The following is a 14,596-nucleotide window of genomic DNA, read 5'->3' as shown; positions in this document are numbered from 1 at the left end:
TAAAGTTGAAATTAATTTTAAACCGTCTTTTTCGACATAACATCCCATTCAAAATATTAGCACACATTATATTTTTTTAACCCCGTTTATTAATTTAGATTAATTCATATGAGAAAATAACCCACAACCTCATTATCATTACTCTCCATCACATACAAGAAAGGAATTTCGAGGATTCTACAAAAAATATAAAGTTTTAGAAGTTCACTTGCCTTAATCAAACCACGATCAGTCAACCACTTGAGTCTTCCCCTTCCGAATAGTATTTGAAACACCAAAAATTAGTCAAATAATGATTCACAATAAGATTTCAAAACTAATGACACCAATATCACAAATTTCAGGCAAAAAGGTTAAAACAACTCAAAATTTTGATTTTGAAAATGAGGTACAAATTAAATTTTTTTTACATGAAAGCGTTCATTGAAGCATTTGAAATCCATTTTTAAAATCAGTCCTCAATCCCATTTTTGATAAAAATCATGTTCTTGAGAAAACCCATAAAATTGGGATTGAAATCACATTTTTGGTTGTTAAAATCACAAAGGATCAATGGGTAATGAGGATTATGGGCTAAAATTACTTACCCAATCGAAATTTCTTAAAAATACTCTTTAAATTTATTTATTCCGAGGTCCCAAAGTTCAAAAATGGTGAGAAATGGGGAAACCCCAACTTTTGGGAATTAAGTCACTGTTTAGGTCACTTACTCTCCGTGAATGCGGACCCTGTCCAAGAACGTGGAGGTCTTGCCCCACATACTCTTCGTGAATGCAACAAGGTTCCCACGAATGCGAAAGTCAACACACTGACCCTCCGCGATTGACCCTTCATGAACACAGTCACCATGTTCGCGAATGCGAAGGGATGAGTTTCAAACACCCGCAACAACAACCACACTAAGCACAAAATCACAGAATGGACCCTCAAATTTTTTTGGAACCCCGTGCATAGAAACCACACATGCTACCCCACTAAATTTGAAATTGCGAAATCAATGGAAACGTAGGAATTTCGATTCGAGGTCTCCTTGACTCGGAATCCACTTAATCGCAATTAGACTAACTTCAGGCTCAAAAATACCAAATCAAGCTCGAGACCTTTGAAAATTCAACCAAGACCTCCCCTACAACGAAAATCATCTCCAGGATCTAATGGAATCGTTGGAAATTTGATCTGAGCGTCCAAACTTCGCATGTTGACCAAAGTCAACTCTAAGGCTAAAACTTCACCCATTTCCAATTTAGGTACTCAATTCCCCGATACAACCCCAATTCCAGAGCTGACAACTCTCCAAGACCAATTTCATCATTTCGGAGCTGATGGAATTATATTCCGAAACTCGAAACTCCGAAAAACACCAACAACCACTATATCACAATTAAAGCCTTTTAAACTCCAAACTTTTTAAAATCACCACTTTTTTCAAGAATTTCTAAAATCAACATCGTAAATTGATCAAATACGACTCGGGACAACTATTGGAGGGGGGAGGGGTAAATGGCCATTTTATGAAAATTTTTAAAAATGACCTTTAGGGTTATTACAAAGATATACTAAATTGGGTATTTTAAGAGAGGAAGAATAGAAAACTTTAAAAAAATCATAGTTTAAAAATGTGAGGAAACCCCTATATTTATAGTCAACAAAAGAGAATATGAACATGTGCTTATTGTGCTTTATTGAAAATGTCACAACCTTTCGAAAATGCCACAACTCATCGAAAAAGTCACAACTCTTTTCAACAACTTACAACCCTGAGAAAAAATCGCAATCCTTCAATGTGAAATATAAATATATAAATAAATAAATACTATTATATTATATAAAAAAATATACTAAATTGGACGTTTTAAGTTGGAGCATTATAGTAATTTAACAATCAAGTTTGAGAGTTTAGATTTTAAGGTAATACTAGTCTAGTGTACGTGCTTTGCACGTGTAGCTTAGTAATAATTATTAAAGTTCTATTTAAAAGTAATAATCTTTTAATATAATGCATATCTTCAAAAATATTTGTTTCTCTCATAATAAAAATGAAGCTTACAAAAAATGAGAATTCTGATTTTATAAAAATACATAAGTTATATATATATTTTAAAAATCTAATATAGAAGTTATATTTCAATCACTAGTTCATATTGAAAATTCATGTTTCTGTAGTGTCTTAACTGAAGATAATTGAAAATGGAAAGGAACAGATAACAAAAACACTGTCTAATTGAAATAATTTAAAGGAAAAAGGTACAAATATGCCATCAAATTTTGAGAAAAGACTCATCTATGCCATCCGTTAAAAGTTTTGCTAATCTATGCTATTTTTATTTGAGAAAAGACTCATTTATGTCCTTTTTTGTTAACTGAAAACAGTTCTAGTTGGAAAACCATTTTAAAGACGTGGTCAATTATGATTTGGCCACGCCATTAGTTAGTTTTCAATTCCTTTTGACTATGAATTTCTTTAAGTTTGTCTTTACATGATTTTATTTTGCTTCGTGGTTTTGTGATACATTTATATTGTTTATTATTAATTAGTTGTTGTTTTTACTTGAAAAAGTTGGAGACATTCTTATTTTGCATTTTTGTTTTTGGAGAGCTTTCGCACAGGGTTATGTTATTTTGATATTAATAACATGATCATAATTTTTAGTTTAGTTATGCTCTAAGAATATATCAAGAGTTTGGACTTACTAATGAATAATTTACATGAATATCGTTACTCTTCTTTTGGTGATCTAAATGATATAAACAAGAATATACTAAAAAGGGAGAGGAGGTGAATTCCTAATCAAGTTTGAATTAGTATAGTAAACCTTTTTTAAAAAAAATTGACGAATGCTACAAAGGAGAAATATTAGGTTTAGAATTATCGGAGAATTAAAACCATTTGAGATATATAGAGTTGATGATTCCGGAGGTAAACTTGTTTGTGATTTGTGGTAAGCTTCTTATACTTTTAGTTTGTTCTAGAAGTTATTAATGAAAAATAAATGTATATTCATGTGTTCTTATTAAATATACATATATTTTGTTTTAGAAGTTGTCAAAACTTCTATATATCTTTCTTATACTACGATGTTTGTTATTAAATAAGATTTTCACTTTGATATTGGATAAAATTATAATTATGTGTGAGCTCATAATATATACTAAGATTTATTCAATTATCACAAAAAAATCAACGAGCAACAGTATCCTTTTGAAGAAACAAAGGATCATCAAAGAAAATAATATCTAGTCAGTAAATTGCACTCCCATGGTATTTCACTTTTATCTTTGCTATTTTTTATGAAGCAAGATTTGAATTTTCTCTTTCTAGAAGAAAATACTTCTGTTTGGCCATGAAAATTGTGATTATTTGAAAAAAATGAAAATTTCAAAGTGAAAAATGGATTGAAATTGAAATTGTGTTTGCCCATAAATGTATTTGACTTTTATTTATTTTGATTTATTTTTTTTAAAAAATTGAAGTAGGGTGACTATGTTACTATTGCCAGATTTCATTGCCATAAAATGTATCAATAGTTTTCTATTCTAAATAGGAAGAAAGTCAAATTTATCTAAATTCTAGATAAGAAAGCGGGGGATAAATGTGGAAAAGAAAAAATTCTAGGAGGAATTATTTGTCTCCCTAGTATTCGACACAAAAAAGGGGTGTAGAAAAAAAATTGTTGTTTTAAATTTTTATGAACAATTTAAAATGAAAACAACTTTTTGGAGTGAATTTATGTTTGTACTAATTTATCAAAAACTAAAAGATGCCAAAGTTTTGCTAATTTACCAAAATTTAGAGTAGCAACTCTTTAGCGGAGTTCAACCTAATTTTAACATAAGTAAATTAATATTTATCTATCTATAAATATATTGCATCCGTTTTTTTTCTTAAATGTAATTTGAATTATTTTTTAAGTTTCTTTTATATGTTGCAGGCATATGTGTCACGATCCGAATTCGAGTGTGATGACACCTGCCCTTTCCCATCAGAAAAATCAGCCTAAAAACCAACATTTACAGAAAATAGAGTGGAAAACAGTCTAAATAGACAAGTAATAAACAAAAGATGAAGTCTTTCAACTTAAATAACCCTCAAAGACTGATTGTCACATGTAAAAGTCGCTAAAGAAATAAGACTAAAATGAAATACAAGTCTCAACATGTTTTCAACTCTCAAATAGAGTAAAACATAAAAGTACAAGAAATCTGAGATTCCGCTGGATATTAATAGCTACCTCTCACAATCCCCTGAAAGCCTTGGATAATCAGAAAGAGGATAATTACGATCCAGGCACAAAACCTACAAAAGTGTAGAAGCAAGGGGTAAGTACCAAACAACACGGTACCCATCAAGTCGACTAACAAAACTAAGTAAAGTTAATAGGATACACGAACTCCTTTCCAACCCAACCAAACCTCCATAACTACAACCTACACAGAAAATCAGCCCAACGTAATAGCTTATGCTAAACAGTTCAAATAATACTCAAATCACAACTCAATATCACAAATCACGGTATGCAAGTAATCAAAAGTCAAATACAAGTGTCAAGTCTACCACATACAGATATGTAGAAAAATATATGCACACACAACAATTATGCATGTGTGCAACTGCTAGCAAAGACCTCGGTATCGTAATCTTACCGGAAATGACCTCGACATCATAATATATCATCAGAAATGACCTCGGCATCATAATATCTCACGCCCTAAATGAACTCAACCTCTCAATCATATGCATCTCATAACCATGTTTCAGACCAAATGCAATCTGCATGCTCACATAAGTAATGAATAATATATCAAGTCAAAAAATCTACAATCATAATCAGACTATCAAGGTATTTCATCAAATACACATAGATATCAAGATCACAAAATGTCATACTTAAATCAACACAATAGAACATATCATCTTTTAATAAACACCATCGATCAATTTAGATTAGTTCATATCATATTTTAACCTGTAACCTCATCCCCATTATTCCACAACACATATACAAAGGGAAAATTTGGGATTCTATAGATTCACCGAGTTTTAGGATTCCACTTTCCTTTGACAAATCGTGATCAATCAATTGACGTGATCCTTCCAAATATACTTCAAATTGTGAAAATCTAGTCAAATAGTGTTTCACAATCAGAACCCAAGTCCAATGACACCAAGAATGCAAAATTCGGGAAAAAGGGGTCAAAAAGGCTCAAATTTTGATTTTGGAAACGGCGTCAAAAATCGGGAATTTTTACATGAAAATATTTTTCTAAGCATTAGAAACTCATTTGTGAAAACCGTTTCAAAAAATAAGTTCAAATCAGGTCAAAATCATCATTTGAAGAATTTCTCAACGTTCTAAAAAAAGTGCAATTTTCACCAATTGAAATCACCAATTTCCCAGATCAATGTGTAATGAAGGTTTGAAGTTAAAAGAGCTTACCCAATAGTTTCCATGCAAAAATCCTCTTTCATATTTCCTATCTCAAGCTCAAGAACTCCAAAAATGGATTAAAAAGCTTAAACAACCGTTTAAATCTTGTCTGATGTCGCTAAACCGTCAGAGGGATCGCTTTTGCGAACTCCTGTCGCTTAAGCGGAGCCCGTAAAATGTCTCCCTTTCGCTTTTGCGAACTGTATCCATTAAAGCAGAGATTGCTTAAGCGATATCTCTTCGCTTACACGGAGGTCGCTAAAGCGACATTTCCTTCGCTTTACCGAAAGCACCAGACACCAACACCTCAAAATTTTGTAAAGTCTCAAAAGTCTCTATAATGACCTTCAGGATTTGATCGGAATCCCGTAATATATACTATATATGCAACCATACCAAATTCAGCATTTTGGACTCAACGAAACTATCCGAATTTGATTTTGAGGTCTCTTTGATCCAAAACTTGATAAGTTGCAACCAAATTAATTTCAAACCTCAAAAAGGCCAAAATGTCTCGGAGCTTTTGAAAAATGCATAGGAACTCTCCGTAGGCCTATAATCATCCTCCGAATCCAACAGAATCATCGAAATTCAATTCTGAGCATCCAATCAGTGAATGTTGACCAAAGTCACTCTATGGCCAAAAACTCAAAGATTTCCAACTCAATTCTCCTACACCATTTTCAACATTTCTGAGCTGATGAAATTGACGGATTTTCATTCTGAGACCTGAAACTCTGAATGACCTCAAATACCACATTTGAGGCATTCAAACCTCTAAAACTCAAAGTTTATCAAAAATCTCAACTTTTCAATAAAAATCACAAAATTGACATCGGATATCAATCAAATGTGACTTGGGGAAACTACTAGGAGGGGTAAAATGGTCACTTTATAGAATTTATCAAAAATAACTTTTAGGGTTATTACATCATCCACTACTAAAAATCATGGTTGTCCTCGAACATAAAGTAAAAGAATGTTTTTTGAAGCTTGAAAAAGCTGGGGATATCGGGCACGCATGTCATCCTATGACTCCCAAGTTGCCTCTCCGACTGAATGATACCTCCACTGTACTTTTACTAAAGTAATCTCCTTGGTACTAAGCTTATGGACCTGCCTATAAAAAATGGTTATGGGCTCCTCCTCAAAAGTCAAATATGGACCTAACTCTACCGAATCAAGGGAGATCACATGAGACTTGTCTAGATCACACTTCTAGAGCATGAAAACATAAAACACAGGATGCACCGCTGAAAAACTAGATGGAAAGTCTAATCTATAAGCCACCTGTCCAACTTGCCTCAAAATCTCAAATAGGCCAATGAATCGAGGGCTAAGCTTGCCATTCTTTCCGAACCGCATAAGGGTGACACTCGAAGCCAAACATGATCGCCCTCTATGAATTCTAAGGGCCGAACTCTCCTATCTGCATAGATCTTTCGCCTACTCTAGCTGTCGAGAGCCTACCCTGAATTATCCAGACTTGTTCCGTGGCATCTCTAAGAAACTCCATGTCTAAAGAGTCCATCTCAGCTGAATAGAACCACCCTATAGGAGATCGAATCCACCACCATATAATGCCTCGAATGGGGCCATCTGGATGCTGGAGTGATAATTGTTGTTATTGGCAAACTCTGTTAAGGACAAATGCTGATCCCACCTAGCACCAAAATCAATAACACAAGCTCAAAACATATCCTCTAACACCTGGATTGTTCGCTCGAACTAGCCATTAGTCTGTGGGTGACAAAGTATACTCATATCAAGCCTGGTACCCAAGACATACTGTAATGCATGCCAAAAGTGAAAGGAAAACAATGAACCCCAATGCGAAACAATGTACACAGGTACACCATGAAGCCGAACTATCTGACTGATATACAACTGGCCTGCTTCTTCGCTGTGTACTTTACCTAAACTAGAATAAAATGGGCAGACTTGGTCAGTCTATCGACAACCACCTATAAGGAATCATAACTAACCATGGTGGGAGGCAAACCCACAATAAAGTCCATGGTGATCTGCTCCCACTTCCAAGTAGGAATGGGCATCCTCTGAGACACACCTTCGGGCCACTGGTACTCACACTTGACCTATTAACAAGTCAAACACTTGGACACAAACTCTGCGATATCCCTCTTTATCCCACTCCACCAGTAGTGTTGACTAAGGTCATGATACATCTTTGCCGCACCAGAATAAATAGAATATCAAGAATAATGACCCTCCTCTAATATCAACCTGATTATATTAGGCACACAAATCCTGCCCTCAATCCTCAAAACACCTTTTGAATCGACTCTAGCCTCCTTGGCTTCACCTCTCAACACCATGTCTCGAATAATACATAGCTTCTCATCATCAAACTGTCGCTCCTAAATCTGCTCAACTAAAGAGGAATGGGCTTCGATGAAATCTATAAATCCTCCACTCTCCTCAGACACCCACAATCAGACAAAGCTGTTGGCTAACTTCTAAACATCTCTTGCCAATGGCCTCCTATCAGCAGTAATCAATGCAAGACTCACTATACTAGAAGCCTTCCTACTCAAAGCATCAACCACCACATTGGCCTTGCCTGGATGATATAATATCATCATTTCATAGTCCTTTTGTAGCTCAAGCCATCTGCACTATCTCAAGTTCAGATCCCTTTGACCGAAGATGTACTTAAGACTTTGGTGATCAGTGAATACCTTACAATGCACACTATATACTTAATGACACCATAGCTTCAACAAAAACATCACCGCTACTAACTCTAAGTCATGGATAGGGTAGTTCTTCTTGTGGACTTCAAGTATCTAGAACCATAGGAAACTACCTTCCCTTACTGCATCAAAACTCCACCTAAACCAACACCGAAAGAATCACAATACATAGTAAAGTCCACACCCTCCTCAGGTAAGGTCAAGATAGGAGCTGAAGTCAATAAGGTCTTGAGATTTTAAAAGCTTGCCTCACACTTATCAGACCAATGGAAATCTACTACCTTCTGAGTCATTCTAGTCAATATCACTGCAATAGCAGAGAATCCCTACACGAAGCATCGGTAATACCCAGCCAAACCCATAAAACTCCGAATCTCAGTAGGGGATATAGGCCTGGTCCATCTTCTAACTACATCAATCTTGGCCGGATCCACCCTAAACCCTCCTCGGACACAACGTGTCCTAGAAATCCTATCGAATCAAGCCAAAACTCAACTTTGGAGAACTTTGCATATAACTTCTATTCCCTCAATTTTCTGAAGCACCGACCTCAAATAAAAAGCATGTTCCTCCTCTGTCTTGGAGTACACTAATATATCATCAATGAAAACAATAAAAAAGGAGTCCAAATATGACTTAAACATCTCATTTATCAACTCTATGAACATTGATGAGGCGTTAGTCAGCCCAAAAGACATAATCAGGAACTCATAATGGACATAACAGGTCTAAAAATCTATCTTGGGAATATTAGATGGCCTAATCCTTAGATGATGGTACCCGGATCTCAAGTCAATCCTAGAGATCAACCTTGCTGGTCAAACAAGTCATTAATGAGAGGAAGGGGATATTTTTTCTTGATTTTCATCTTCTTCAAAATTAAAAATAGCGTATCCCAAGGTGACATACTAGGGCGAATAATCCCCTTACTCAACTGATCCTGAAACTGATCCTGCAATTTCTTGAACTTTGCCGGAGCCATGCGATAAGGTGCAATAGAAATAGGTTTAGTGCCTGGATCCATGTAAATAGCAAAGTCAATATCCCTATCTAGACAAACTACCAGAAGATTAGTAGGGAACACATCAGTGAACTCCTTAACCACGAGAATAGACTCAATAGGAGGCAACTCAACACTAGTATCCAGAATAAAAGCCAAATAGGACATACACCCTCTATCAATATATCTCTAAGAATGCATATAGGAGATGAAATTACTAGGATAAAAACCACTAGTTCCCTTCGGCTTGATCCTCAGAACATCAGGTATCACTAAAGTCACAGTCTTAGCATAGAAATTGAGAATAACACGATAAGGAGAAAGCCAATCGATACGTAATATCACATAAAAATATACCATCCCCATTATAATCATGTCTACCCAAGTATAATACTCGCCTACAAAAATAAGACAGGATCGATACACTCAATCCACCATTAGGGCTCACGTGCGGGTGTAGAAACATGTACTCGCAAGGGCATGCGATCACAAGTCAAATCAAATCTATATACAAAATAGGTAGACACATACGAGAATGTACATCCAGGATAAAATAACACAGATGCAAGTCAATAGCAAACTGGGATGATACCTGTGATAACTGCATCGGAAGCCTCACCCTCAGGTCTACCCGAAAAAGCATAGCACTAGCTCCTCTATCACCACCCGCCTGAACTGTACCTATACCTCATGGAACCATTGTACAAATACCACATGTCCTACTACCTCTACCAGAGGCCCTACCACCTCTACCTGTCTGAGCTCTGCCCCGACCTCTAGCCAGAGGCACCATAACTCTCTCTGGAGCAGTTGAATAAGTGCGCTGGGGCCCTGAATGAGTCTGTAGTGGGAACTAGAATATCAAGTGACCCAGATCTCCATAACTAAATCATGATCTTGGGATGGAAGATTGCTGTATAGAACTCGATAGAATACCATAACCACTTCAACCTGAATTTTGGAATTCTTAAATCACTTACCTGCTCGCGGCTATTGGCACAGAAGCATGAACCATTCTCTAGTGCTGAAACTGACTGCCGCCTCTATATGAATCCCTACCTCCAAGTGAGGTACCTAAAAACGGACCACTAGCATAGGCCCTCTTGGGGTTGCCAAAATCCTTATTGACCATCAATTCTGCCTTCTTGGCAGTGCTCAAAATTGACTGGAAGGAAGCCCCCTCATGGGCCGATCTGAATACATAGGACCGAATAGAAAAGGTCAAAACCTTCATAAATCTGCAGACTCTCTTCGCCTCTTCTAGGATCAATGCTATAGCATGCCTTGACAATTGATAGAAATATGCCTCATACTCGACAACTGATATACCACCCCGAGTCAAACACTCGAATCTCAATATGCTCTCCTCTCATACACTCCATTCGATGAAGCAATCCTCAAAAGCATTAGTAAACATGTCCACTCAACTAGAGGGGATCCAACTGGTTTGGACCTCATGAATGTCCTCCACTACTCTCTGGCCGACCCATGGAGCTAGAGTGCAACAAATTGAACATCCTAGGCATCATCCAGACTCTGCCTCTAATATCTCATGACATAATGTCAAAAACTCATGAGAATCCTCGCTCCTACCACCCTAGAAATAAGGTGGTTTTATCTTTTGAAACCTCTCGTAGAATTGCTAATCTGCTATAGTCATGGAGAAACCTACACATCGACAGCTAGTGTGGGAACCAATGGTAGTTGGCCCACTTAATACTGAACCACTAAGACCTAATACTGCTCTGGAGTCTGTGAACCCAGTGGTGTTCTTGCCGTATCTTGTGTAAAACTCTCCAACATACCCATCATCCTCAATAAAATCTCCTAAAGAAATTATGCCGCGAACTCTGAAGGAACCTAGTCCTCAGCAATCTCAATATGTGTCTTTAGGGAGGCCTCTCTAGAAAGACCTTGGGTAGGTGCCGCTCCTCAGGAACGTCCTCTACCAGCAACTGCTCCTCGGCCTCGGCCCCTACCACTACCCCTTGTCGGGGTCTCAATAACCGACTCAGGGCCTGCCTCCCTTCTACCAATAGATAAAGTTCTATTCCTCGACATCTTCCAAAACAACATGCGACACTCAACATTTTTGATAATAACTCTGCATGATAAGAAAGAATGAATAAAGGAAGTTTCCTAACAATCTTCATACACTCTTGAAGATAAGTATAGATGTCTCCGTATCGATCCTCCAAACTCTACTTAGACATGGATTGTATATGTGAGGCGTATGAACCTGGAGATTTGATACCATTTTGTCATGACTCAAATTCGAGTGTGATGGCACTTTTCCTTTCCTACTAGGAAAGTCAATCTAAAATATAATATTTACAGAAAAATAAAGCGAAAATAGTCTAAATAGGCGACTAATAAATAAAAGTAGAAGTCTTTCAATTTAAATAACCCCCAAAGATTGGTTGTCACATTAAGAAGTCGTTAAAGAAACAAGACTAAAATGAAATATAAGTTTCAATATATTTTCAACTATCAAATAGAGTAAAGAATAAAATTACAGAAAACCTGAGAGTCCACTGGATATCAATAGTTACCTCTCATAATTCCATGAAAGCCTCAGATAATCAAAAGGAGGATAATCACGGTCTGGGTCTCAAAACCTATATAAGTGCAGAAGCAAGGGGTGAGTACCAAACAACATGGAACCCATCAAGCCGAGTAACAAAACTAAGCAAAGCTAATAGGATACACAAACTCCTTTCCAACCCAACCTGACCTCCATAAGTATAACCTGCATAGAAAATTAGCCGAACCTAATAGCTCATGCTAAACAGTTCAAATAATACTAAAATTACAACCCAATATCATAACTCACGATATGCAAGTCATCACAACTCAAATATAAGTGTCAAGTCTGCCACACACAGATATGCAAAAAAGTATATTCACACTCAATAATTATGCATGTGTGCAAATACCGAAAAAGTCCTCAGCATCATAATCTCATTGAAAATGTCCTCGGCATCATAATATATCATCGAAAATGACCTCAGCCTCATAATACCCACTGGAAATGACCTCAACATCATAGTCTCTCACCGAATATGACCTCAACATAACAATCTCTCGCTGGAAATGACCTTGACATCATAATATCCCATCTAAAATGACCTTAGCATCCCAATATACCATGCCAAAAATGACCTCCGCCTCTCAATCATATGCATCTCATCACCATATTTCAGAACAAAAGCAATAATCATGCTCACATAAGTAATGAAGAATATATCAAGTCAAACAATCCATAATTATAATTAGACTATTAAAGTATTTCATCAAATACACATAGATATCAAGATCAAAACATGTCATACTTGAATCTAAACAATAACACATATCATCTTTTATTTAACCCCATCAATCAATTTAGATTAGTTCATTCCATATATCTGGAGAAACCTATAAATCGACAGCTAGTGAGGGAACTAATAGTGGTTGGCCCACCTGATACTGAACCACTGAGACCTAATATTGCTCTAGAGTCTGTAAACCCAGTGGCGTTCTTGCCGTATCTTGTGTAAAAATCTCTAACATACCCATCATCCTTAATAAGATCTCTTGAAGAAATTATGTCGCAAACTCTAGAGGAACCTGATCCTCAGCAATCTCAATATGTGGCTTTAGGAAGGCCTCTCTAGCACAACCTTGGGCAGGTGCCACTCCTCAGGAACGACCTCTACCAGAAACTGCTCCTCGGCCTCGGCCCCTACCACTACCCCTTGTTAGGGTCTCAACAACCGACTCGGGGCCTGCCTCCCTTCTACCAATAGATGAAGTTCTAGTCCTCGACATCTTCCAAAATAAAATACGACACTCAGCACTTTCGATAACAACTCAATATGATAAGAAAGAATGAATAAAGGAAGTTTTCTAACAATCTTCATACACTCTTGAAGATAAGTACAAATGTCTCCGTACTGATCTTCCAGACTCTACTTAGACATGGCTTGTATATGTGAGGCCTATGAATTTGGGGCTCTGATACCATTTTGTCAAAACTCAAATTCGAGTGTGATAGCACTTGTCCTTTCCTACTGGGAAAGTTAGTCTAAAATTCAATATTTACAGAAAAATAAAGCGAAAATAGTCTAAATAAGTAACTAATAAACAAAAGTAGAAGTCTTTCAATTTAAATAACCCCCAAAGATTGGTTGTCATATTAAGAAGTCGTTAAAGAAACAAGACTAAAATGAAATATAAGTTTCAATATGTTTTCAACTATCAAATAGAGTAAAGAATAAAATTACAGAAAATCTGAGAGTCCACTGAATATCAATAGTTACCTCTCATAATTCCATGAAAGCCTCAGATAATCAGAAGGAGGATAATCACGGTCTGGGTCTCAAAACCTATATAAGTGCAGAAGCAAGGGGTGAGTACCAAACAACATGGAACCCATCAAGCCGAGTAACAAAACTAAGCAAAGCTAATAGGATACACAAACTCCTTTCCAATCCAACCTGACCTCCATAAGTATAACCTGCATAGAAAATTAGCCCAACCTAATAGCTCATGCTAAACAGTTCAAATAATACTAAAATCACAGCCCAATATCACAAGTCATGATATGCAAGTAATCACAAGTCAAATACAAGTATCAAGTCTACCACACATAGATATGCAGAAAAATATATACACACTCAATGATTATGCATGTGTGCAAATGTCGACAAAGACCTCAGCATTATATTCTCATTGAAAATAACCTCGACATCATAATATATCACTGGAAATGACCTCGGCCTCATAATACCCACTGGAAATAACCTCAGTATCATAGTCTCTCACCGAAAATGACCTCAGCATAGCAATCTCTCACTGGAAATGACCTTGACATCATAATATCCCATCGAAAATGACCTCAGCATCCTAATATATCACGCCGAAAATGACCTCGGCCTCTCAATCATATGTATCTCATCACCACATTTCAGAACTAAAGCAATCATCATACTCACATAAGTAATGAAGAATATATCAAGTCAAACAATCCACAATCATAATCAGACTATCAAAGTATTTCATCAAATACACATAGATATGAAGATCAAAACATGTCATACTTGAATCTAAACAATAGCACATATCATCTTTTAATTAACCCCATTAATCAATTTAGATTAGTTCATTCCATATTTCAACCCATAACCTCATCCTCTGTAACACTTCCTAAAAACATTGTATATGATGTTCTAATTTTTGATAAAAATGATATAACTTCTGTATTTTGGGCATAAGTTTTCATAGGATGGTCCCAATTAGGTGTTTCAAATTTATGAATAACTCCAATATCATTACTTAAAACTTTTATGAAAAACATATTTTAATTTTCAAAGGTTAAATAGGTCAAATAAATTAGTTGTTGCAAGACATGGTGCTGTGATAAAATAGAGTATTTGTAGAAGAAAAATCACGTCTCACTGTAGGATGCTCCAAAT

This window comes from Solanum dulcamara, chromosome 5 (genome assembly GCF_947179165.1).
Source record: "Solanum dulcamara chromosome 5, daSolDulc1.2, whole genome shotgun sequence".
Classification (NCBI taxonomy): Eukaryota; Viridiplantae; Streptophyta; class Magnoliopsida; order Solanales; family Solanaceae; genus Solanum; species Solanum dulcamara.
This window is presented reverse-complemented; position numbering follows the sequence as displayed.